The sequence below is a fragment of the Diadema setosum genome, chromosome 4, assembly GCF_964275005.1.
Source record: "Diadema setosum chromosome 4, eeDiaSeto1, whole genome shotgun sequence".
Taxonomy (NCBI): Eukaryota; Metazoa; Echinodermata; class Echinoidea; order Diadematoida; family Diadematidae; genus Diadema; species Diadema setosum.
This window is the reverse complement of record NC_092688.1, coordinates 5,469,344-5,479,799: the sequence shown is the minus strand read 5'-3', so window position 1 is coordinate 5,479,799 and position 10,456 is coordinate 5,469,344.

The following is a 10,456-nucleotide window of genomic DNA, read 5'->3' as shown; positions in this document are numbered from 1 at the left end:
CCGTGTGTGTATGTGTATGCCTGTGTGTGTGTGTGTGTGTGTGTGTGTGTGTGAGTGTTAGAGTCTAAAGAGAAACAGACAGTTTGTAGATCACATCGCATCATTCAGCTCACATTAGGCCTACACTCCTGATTCTTTGACTGGGACCCTTTTGTGCCTGACATGAAGATATGTCAAAGATTCAGCACATCATTTGTAGACAAGGATATTTCCAATTGATAAATGCTGATGGTAGAACCCAGGGACAGCTTCTGTTTTATCAAATCAACAGGCAGTAAACATATTCCATTCTGGAGAAGCAGTAAGAAAACATTACAAATGTTTGGTTCTTGATTTCTTACTCTCTTCAATTAGATAATATAAATTCAAAATATATTTGAGACTCTCTATTCCCATTCTTTGACTTCGATTTTTTTTCGTACAATTGATATGCAAATAGATGTTAATTGCATTTTCTACTTGTCACGTATAGTCTGAGCAATAAAGCACATAAATTCATGTCTTTGAATATCCACTCTCACTTAACCCTAACTAGGCCGGGGGGGGGGGGCTCCGAGGCCCCCCCCCCTCGACGTTTCGCGCGATTTATCGCTATCGCGAGAAGCTATCGCCGCGACGTTTCATGACTATTTTCTTTCGAGTCTCCCGCATCTTTTTACACCAAATTTGCGATGCCCGGGTGTGTGGTTCCGAAGTTGCGCATAAATACGCACGTGCATGTCAGACCAAAAATTGCTCAAAAACGTGAATTTGTGTACAATTTCAATGCAAACTGTGTTTACAGGCAAATTTCATAAAAGCGTGATTATTTTGGGGTTTTATGGATTAAAATCAATTAATAATGCATTTTCTTGTTCGGAACAATGTCACGGACAAATTTCATCGAAAAAACAATGAAAAACATAAAGTCGAAAAAACAAGGAAATACATAAGAAATTCAAAAACAATAAAATACTTAGGAAATTTTTTCTGATTGCACAATTTTTTTCTCTTACATTTGCTAAAGACACTAAAAAGAATATTTAAACAAAAAATGTGCCTGTTTTGAGCTTTATTTAGTGATTTATACCAAATTGTCCGATTTCATGCATCATTATGCATAAATTAGCATAATTTAGTGTAAATGATAATTTTTGAAAAAATTAACTTCATGGTACTTTAGATTACACCACAGGCAATGCGTGTGCCAATTTTCGTTGGGATCGCCCGGTCGACGGCCGAGATCCGGAGGGGGGACCTTAGTCAATAATGACTAATTCATCACATCATGGGTTGATGCTTGTCTTATAAATAGCCATTACTTGATACTTCGTCCTTATGAAGCATTGTCGGTACAGGCAACATAGTAATTTTGAGAGTGAAACCTTATTCTACTGTGAAGATGGGTACCGATACTTCCTGCTCTGTGTCTACAAAGAGAAAAGTTGGTATTGTGGCATTTTTACTTCGCTTGCTACACATGTAGCTGGAGGTGAGCATCCAGCTTTAGCAGTGTATATCTTTGCAATCTCGAAAAGTTTGTACGCATTCTCCTGTTTATGTCGGGCTAAACCAAAAGGCAGGGCATTCTATTAGATGACTAGTAAATGTTTTTTTTTCTTCTTCTTACATTACATTAGATTTCAATTCAGTGCTAATGCTTTCAACATCCCACAATGTGAACACCATGCTCTCTAGATGTCATTTGAGATTGTACAATATGCCATATATTTAGCAAGTCTAATTTTTCGTGAATCAGAACTTCCTGACAATTTCGCGAATGGTCGAATTTGCGATCATGAAGTATGGTACTGAACAAAGAACTGTATTTGTGCATGCCATATTCATGCAAGGATCAGTCAATATTTTCGATGTTTTTAAATTTGCAAAAAAACACCTGACTCGCAAAATTTGTGAAAATACAAACTCGTTAAATATTTGGCGCATCACAGCACTGTATTCCAGAGAAGTAAAAAATGACACAAGTGACATCAATTTTCATTAAGTGTTTCATGAAGTGATTTTTTTTTTTCCTGGACTCAATAAAGGAATAAGTGACCATAGACAATAATATAAGCACATTGTAACAGCGCACTCAAGAAACTGAGTGAAACAGTAATAACATTGTGTCCAGCAGCAAAGTTGTTACTACGAATGATAAAAGATTTTTAATATCATTTAGTTGTCCGCAACCAATTACTATTGACATTAACATGATACATTGCACAAGACAATACTTTGTTACAGAAGTTTACATCTGATATACAAATGTACACACTTTGCATTACAGGCAAATCCCGTAATAACAAACACAAACAGCAAGATTTTATGAAAATGAGAAGATTTGTCTGGGAAAACTTTCATTACTTCCCATGTTTACCTTGTCTGTTTTAGCAAGATGTTATAACAAGAAAACTCTCTCAGTCACCACTATCCTGTAATAACAGGTTTGCCTGCATACCCCCACATCTCGCATATTTCATAATAAAAGAAGGGATTGTTTTCTACACTTACTCTCAATTCTTTGTCAACCCAACAGCATTCTTAATCCACTGTACAGATCTCTGTAGTTTTAATATACCACCAGTCTCTACGATAAACCCTACGATATGAAACGTTCATCTTGTGACCATATTTGATTGTTATGGGTAATCATTCAACAGCTTTTTATCGCAGTCACCTGCAAGGGGTTCATCATTTTCCCAAGAATCAAATATTCAGAGTATTATGAAAGTCATTTTGTGAGTGACCCCCTGCATACATCCTCTTTGATAGAATTCCATCACTACTGGTGCACACAGCCCTGGAATCAGTGCCTGGTGCTACGCTTCACATCTGTAATCACACACAGGTTAACTTGCTCAGAAGCTACTTGTTTCTGCCTACAGAGAAATCCCCAGTGTTGAAAGAGAGATCGAAAGTAGCACAAGCTATACTTAATCATATGCATCTGAGTTCTCTGAAATACATAACCTACTGAAAAATATGTTTCTGTGGTGGACCTGTGTCTGCATGCAAATCAAGAAATACAGATTAAGTTTTTGAAAACAATTCAAAGTTCCACAAATGCATACCAAAAACTAGTCTACACATGTCTGCCTTCACAATAAATGCATACAATTAGTTACAGCTATGTAAAAAAATATGTAAATAAATAGATTAACGGGTGCACAATGCTGTATTCGTATCAGGTCAAATAGACCTAAAAATTAAAAACTGAAAGATTGCAAGTAATTGTGATGCATGTGAACATCTAGATATAGGAAGTGTAACATTCCAACTCCTTGTCAAATCACCAGTAGCTCAAATAAAGTGTGCAATGATCATACTGCTCTTACAAATACACTATACGGTAGACTCTCCTAATAAGGACAGATATATCCTGGGATCAGTGTTTATGTGTTATATATTATATTCTATAACAGTATTGTTATAACACAATTTTGTTATATCAGGGTTTACAAAATAACACATGAATAAACATTAAACTCAACAACACCATAGTGTAGGGATTCAAAGGTGGCCCGATTCATTCGTCGTCCGCAAAGGTACATTCAAAAACTACCAATAGCACTGTCGATGAATATGTGCATCAAAGTGGACGCATCCTTAATGGCCTACTCCAGTGGAGATTCTATGGCTGTGCGTACACTCGCACACAGATCAGTGATTAAAGCCATACCCAGTTTGTTATAGAAATACTTGAATATATCCCAGCCAGGCCAGCCTTCCCGTTTCATGGATCCTCACTCTACGTGGTCTCTATTGGGGGGGGGGGGGGGGGGGGGGGGGGGGAACCCTGAAGTATTTTGTTACAATGACGGATTCGTTATATCAGTTATTCATTCTAATGCGAGTCCACTGTATCTGGAGCCCTTTGTCATGGGTGACACGACATCTGCTCTTGCATCAATTGCTCCAATCTTATTTTCTCCAAGGACTAATGGTTAGGGACAGGGTTGTGATAGGGTTTTAGGTTTAGTTTGATATGAGGAGTAAGATTAGGGTTAGGGTTATGTTTGTGGGTAGAATTCATCGTTGCTTGGGGGGGGGGGACAAGACCTTGTATCTCAAATTTTGGTGAAGATGACTTTTTTAGATTAATGGTCAGATAATCGGTTAAGTGATGTCCCGTCTAAATCCTTACTGTCTTTACCCAAAAAAGAAGCCACCACGGCATGTCAGAGGAAAGGCTATCCCATTCGGTATAGTGCTTTGGGCGCCATGTTTTTTGCCTCTTCTGGACATTTGACATTTTGTAGATCACCTCGTATGAGGTCTTGTCGCCCCAGCGACATTATGATTGGTTTAACGTGCTGAAATTTCATGGGGGCAATTGTCACAGGAGCAAATGTCATGGAACTGTCATGAAGAGCTAGGCAAAGAAAGTTGCATTAGTTGTGGTTCTGCATCAACAGTGCAAATATTCAAAATTGACTAATTGCTTCCTGGTTGCTCCTGAAGCAACCACGAATTCTACTGCTTACAAGTCATTACAAATCTCTTTATGAAATGGGACCCTCTCGATGAAAAGTACATATGAGAATTCTGATTAAAGTTTTAACAGCAATAAAAGCACCAATAAAAGTACCATGGATTTTGCGACTTGAACTGTTGACAAAATAAAATATCATATGAAGTCTTCTTTTTTAATTTTTAGATTAGCATAATAAGATTGATTACATCCTACAGAATGGTTAGGTTAACCCGTTGAAGACGGACTGATTTTACTACAACATGCACTTTCCATAGACACCTGCCTGAGTATACTCGGGACTTGTCCTCAACGGGTTAATAGATTTTGAGCTACTCTGCTCTTCCATGGCAAATACTGTAAACGTCAATATTTTCGCGTGATTGATTTTCTGTGCTGAGAGACTCTAAAAACATATTCACAGGTTCTTTAATTCGCGCTGCACAACTGTCAAGCCATTCAAAACATGCAGAGAAAATTGTGAAAATATTTTCACAGGGTTTAGAATTTGCGCTAGCCAGAAGTAGCGTGAAATACACAAAAATTAATGTACTGCGAAAATATCTGCATTTACAAGGGGGAGCAGAACGGATATAGGAGACCACTGTGGCCTTCGGGTAATGGTGTTGGGACTTTCAAAAGGAGGGTTCCAAGTTCAAACCATGACAGAGCAACATGTAGCACACCCTCCAGCTGGACAGGTTTTTTTTTTTTTTTTCACATTACTGCCATCAAGCCATTTCCTCAAAACATATTATAGAATGGGTAGCGAGAATCCTGCGATCTGATAACATATTATACAACACCTATTTAGAATGTAGCTATCCGATTGGTCGATTGCCCATCACGTGACATTTAGGGAAACGTTCTATTGCACGCTCTGGCTGTCTCAGCCGTGCAATTTTGGTTCGACCAAAATGTTCTATTGCACGCGCTCTGATGTCACAATAAACAAACATGTGCCGCGCTCACTCAACAATTACAAGCGCGCTTATAAGCGCGCTTACAAGCGCGTACTTTTGTCACTCATTTTTGTAAACAACTTCGTTTCGCATGTACGTAAGGAGTACGTACGTACACATGTAGTGTTATACAGTGACTGCGACCGTGAGGCTACTCATTCGTCTTTCACGGAAAATGGTTGCCTTTCTGTGCTAAATTCAAGAATCTGTGAGTACCAAATCTGTTGACGTTCGAGGTGTTGTATAAAACAAATAGTGTATGGTCTTTACTCGTGCAATGGAACCAGATTTCGCACTCGGTGAAAGATGAGGCGCACTATTCAACTCGGCTTCGCCTCGTTGAATAGAGCGCCTCTATCTTTCACCTCGTGCGAAATCTTGTACCATTGCACTCGTGACCATTCACTATTTGTATACTATTTCATACCGACGAATACAACTACTACTGACAATACTGACTTTGATGTACTGGCAATGCGAAAAAAGTTTGCTAAGCCCATTTTCATAAAGGCTATGTAGCTTTAATCAAAAGCAGTGGAAAAACAGGTTGATTGTGCCATGGTAGCTGCAAGTAGAAAATCTACAATACTTTCATGACATACCATGAAGAGAAGATCTGAGATATTAACCTGTAATAGTCACAAGCATTCTAACAAAAGATATAGGGCTTGACATTACTTAACTACACCTTAGTTCATCTCTATTTTTGTGAATATTATGATGATTACTTTAACTTCCATTATCATTATTGATGGTATTATGAAGTATAATTTTTATCACTGTAATTATTATCTAACACCATTATTGTTATTGTTATCATTATCATGATCATCATCACCTTCATCATCACTTATGTTGCATTAATCCTTTTTTTAAATGGTAATTTACCAGATGCATTCTCAGTAATTGTGTAGAAACCCAGCTTGCCAAGCAGAAAGACAGCACTTCCACATGTGAGAGAGTGTCAAAGTTACCTTCTATATAGTGTGAAACTTTCTTCAGTGGGACCAGAGATTCTTTCTGGCTACAGCTTAATCCCTCCCTCCGTGACATATCACCAAAACTATGCCCGAGGACTATGCCCTAGGACTATATCCATGCACTATGCCCATGAACTATGCCCTAGGACTATGCCCATGCACTATGCCCATGAACTATGTCCATACCTTTGAAATAGTGTACTTTGGTATATCACAAATGCCCAGGAATTCTGATCAAATACATTTTCTGCCGAATCAAAAAAAAAAAAAAAAAAAAAAATGCACCATCCCTTGTGCAATCACATTGTTTCCCAATAGATAATCGCTAATCGTACATGGCAATATTCAACGACAGCCTAAAAATATATCTCAATTATCAAAGGGATATTTTCCTGTGCTAATAATTTACACTTGACACAATAATAGAGCATAAAGAAGCACAATTATATCTATAGACCATCCGGAAGACAGAATTACTAGACAATGGCTATGTAAATGGAGGAGTAATAAATACTAAATAATTTAACACGAGTAACAAGCCAATAATTCTGATAAAACAGTGTCATAAATGCAACCAGGATCTTTTGGAATAAAGCTTTTTACTCTTTCATATGTTCTTTTTCTTTTCAATGATTCTAGGTCACTTGGAATGGTCGATAAAAATGAGTAAGTCAGTCAGACAGCAACGTGGAACAACATTTCTGTTCTTCTTAGATTTGGACAGACAAGTATTCTTGCATTCCATTCTACCGTACATTTAAGATAATCAGCTCTTGGGGCAAACATTTACATACTATAATAAAAATTCCACTGGCTCAATGTGAGTACATACAAAGCAGTCTGTAAAACACACACACAAAGACAAAGATCAGCAATGCAGGAGACAAAGTTGCACAATAGTGTGCATGAATACATTGCGCTGTAAAGTCCAAGACTAGCAATATCACCACGGCGATTTCTGCCCAAAATATGGTAGAGGAAGCATTTGAATGTGGACCACATTAAGTAATCTATGCGATGCATGTTGCGCAAACAATATCAAACACTGAGAAGACCTACTGTGTTACGGAACACTCTGTGCATGGGGCGTCCCCAACATAAATGTATGCACTAAGGAGCTGCCATAGCAAACAGATAGTTGCCCATTCTAGCCGTTTTGAGGTTGGATGGATCTATGTCCTGTTTAACCACTGTGAGCAAACCACCATAGGACTTGGGTCATTTAGTCTCTTTCAAAGGAGTACAGAATAATGAAGAAGTGTCTGGCCTAACTAACCTCCATTGTAGTATTTGCCAGGGAAGCAAGCAGAACATTGTCACATTGTAATACTGAACAAAGGCAAGCTCTGGTGAGAGGGACTTCTGGAGATCAAGCCAAACTCCTTTTTAATATCTTACCCCCTTGAATTACACAAAAATTTGCTTTCAGCATTTTTGGTAGCGGAAAAATCACAATCAATCAATAAAGCGACAATAAAAAAAAAAAAAAAAAGAATTCTTTCAGCCATTCACATTTTCATTTAATGGTCGATGGGTGAACCTAGCAGGTCCTTTGGTCAGAGTGACTTTAAAAAGAAAAGAAAAAAGAAATGAAGAATCAATCACTTTGTGACTGAATCACACAGGAGAAGTAGTGTGCCGGGTAGGCTTCCTACTTCTGGCTGATGACACCCTTAGCTCTGCCTTTTTGTGCTCATGACTAAATCTGTCAGTGCTAACAAAAATACAAGAGGCTTTTGAAGAAGACTTCCGGCCTACTACTGCTGACGCTGGACCCAAGCCAGGGTTCTCAATATTGTGAGTCCAGTCCGATCTCAATTACCCGGCCATTTCTTATCCAGACTTTTCTGTCATCTGTTCATGCAGTAAAGACACCCCCCCCCCCCAAAAAAAAAAAAAAAAAATTGATTTCAAACTTAATTCAAACTGCTACAAAACTCACACGATGTACATATTGTATTCCAAACAGAAATATGTTATGAATAATTATTTCAATTTAAATGTTTCAATTTCCATAACAAAAAGACTATAATTTAAAAGGAGGCTAGCATACATGTATATTATATCACTGCTGCAGTGTATATGCAACCTACCTAGCTACCACTGGGTTGGCAGCTCCCTGTGCATGGACATAAACATTATGTTTCTCGCATATCCAGCCGAATAGCATGTCCCGACAGGTGTCGGTCCCCGACACGGCCAGATGATGGAGGTTGGACTGTATTTATGTGATTCTTTCTCCATAGAGCCATGATAGCTCCTCGCACCACCAGCATAAATCCCTTTCACAAGCAGACGTCTAAAAATGAGTTGAGGTGATATTTGTGCTAGAAGCGTGGGCATTGCTTGCCAGCAGACAACTTAAAATTTCAATCAGCTGCATATGTGAAAACATGTCATGTGTAGCTATGTAATATACACATCATCAAAAGCCGTAGTGACTTCAAATAGTCCAGTCGTTTGTCACACTACAAAATTCAAAAGCTTAACTCTATAGTCTGTCTGTCTACATTTCAACTTCCACACCCTGACTTGTTTAATCAATCAGTGTTTTTCTTCACTTTGCCCATAAGTTCTTACAAATGCTTTACCTTGAGTGTATCTCTAACTTTTCAGGCTTCCTATCTTTCAAGAATTTTCTTTCCTTTGTAATTTCTTTTTCCCTCTGCGTCTGTCACTCATGTCATGATACCTTTTTCCCTGGTTTCAGCCTCGAGACTGATAATACTCCTACTACTCACTAGTTTCTGATACATACCACACTTGTGATTATGTCCAAACAATGCCTGCTCACACTCCACACATGTACTTGTATCAAGTTGAAATGGCATCAAGTACAAGTATCTTCAAGGAATCTAACAAAATAAATTATAAGAATTTGACCATGACTTTTGACTTCCATTAAGCACAACATTTTACCACTCAATGGCACTTCTAAATTTTACACTGATGTTCAGTCTCATTATTCTAATATGCAAGCATATGCAAGTACACACAGTCCTTGATGTTTGTCTTGTGACTCTCGATTTATAGCACACGTTATTACACTTCAAACTTTCACCAGATCTTTGACCTTCACCTGATCTTAACCCATACCTAAACGTGTGTAATGTGGGTTTCCTTGTCTGACAATGATTAATTGTAACCTTGACCCTATTTACAAGTTCTGACCTCATTACCCGAAATCTCACTGGTTCACATCTGTCCAATTATGCATGCAACCACGCGCACATCAAGTTTTATGGTTATGTGTACTCCAGTTATGTGTATAAATGAGAACTTGTAAACCACTGCAGAGGTGGGAAGTTCTTCAATCACTAGGCCTCATTAGTGTCACCTTGTGGCTGAAAAATTACATAGAAATGTTTAAATTAGATGTCCCTGGTCTATCCCTGACAGACAATGACAGCATCCTGTCACACAGACCATAGCCAGTGAAATTAGGGCAGGTAAATGACTTCCTGATTTCGACACCCATCCCATTAAAGTGAGAAAACGTGACCACTTGCATCAACAACTTGCGGGAACACAAACTTCTGACTGTCTGAAGTATTATACTTTGCAAGTTCAGAACAATTGTTGGTGTATCCCTGCATAAAAGACATGCAATATAATCCAATGCTTGGATTTCCTGGAAATAATTTATGAATGATATCTTGCCAAGCCTGCTGGCTAAACAGCCCAGAGGGATGAATCAATGCTGGGAGGAGCTCTAAGATTCAAACTCTCTAGCTGATTGTAAGAGAGAGAGAGTGAGAGAGAGATATATACAGATATAGATAGATAGATAGATAGATAGATAGATAGATAGATAGATAGATAGAAAGAAAGATAGATAAAAAGAAAGACAGATAGATAGAAAGATAGATAGATACATAGAAAGATAGATAGATAGAAAGAAAGATAGATAAAAAGATAGACAGATAGATAGATAGATAGATAGATAAAAAAGATAGATAGATAGATAGATAGAAAGAAAGAAAGATAAAAAGATAGACAGATAGATAGATAGATAGAGAGAGAGAGAGAGAGGAAGGAGAAAACCAGGAGAGAGGGTAGAG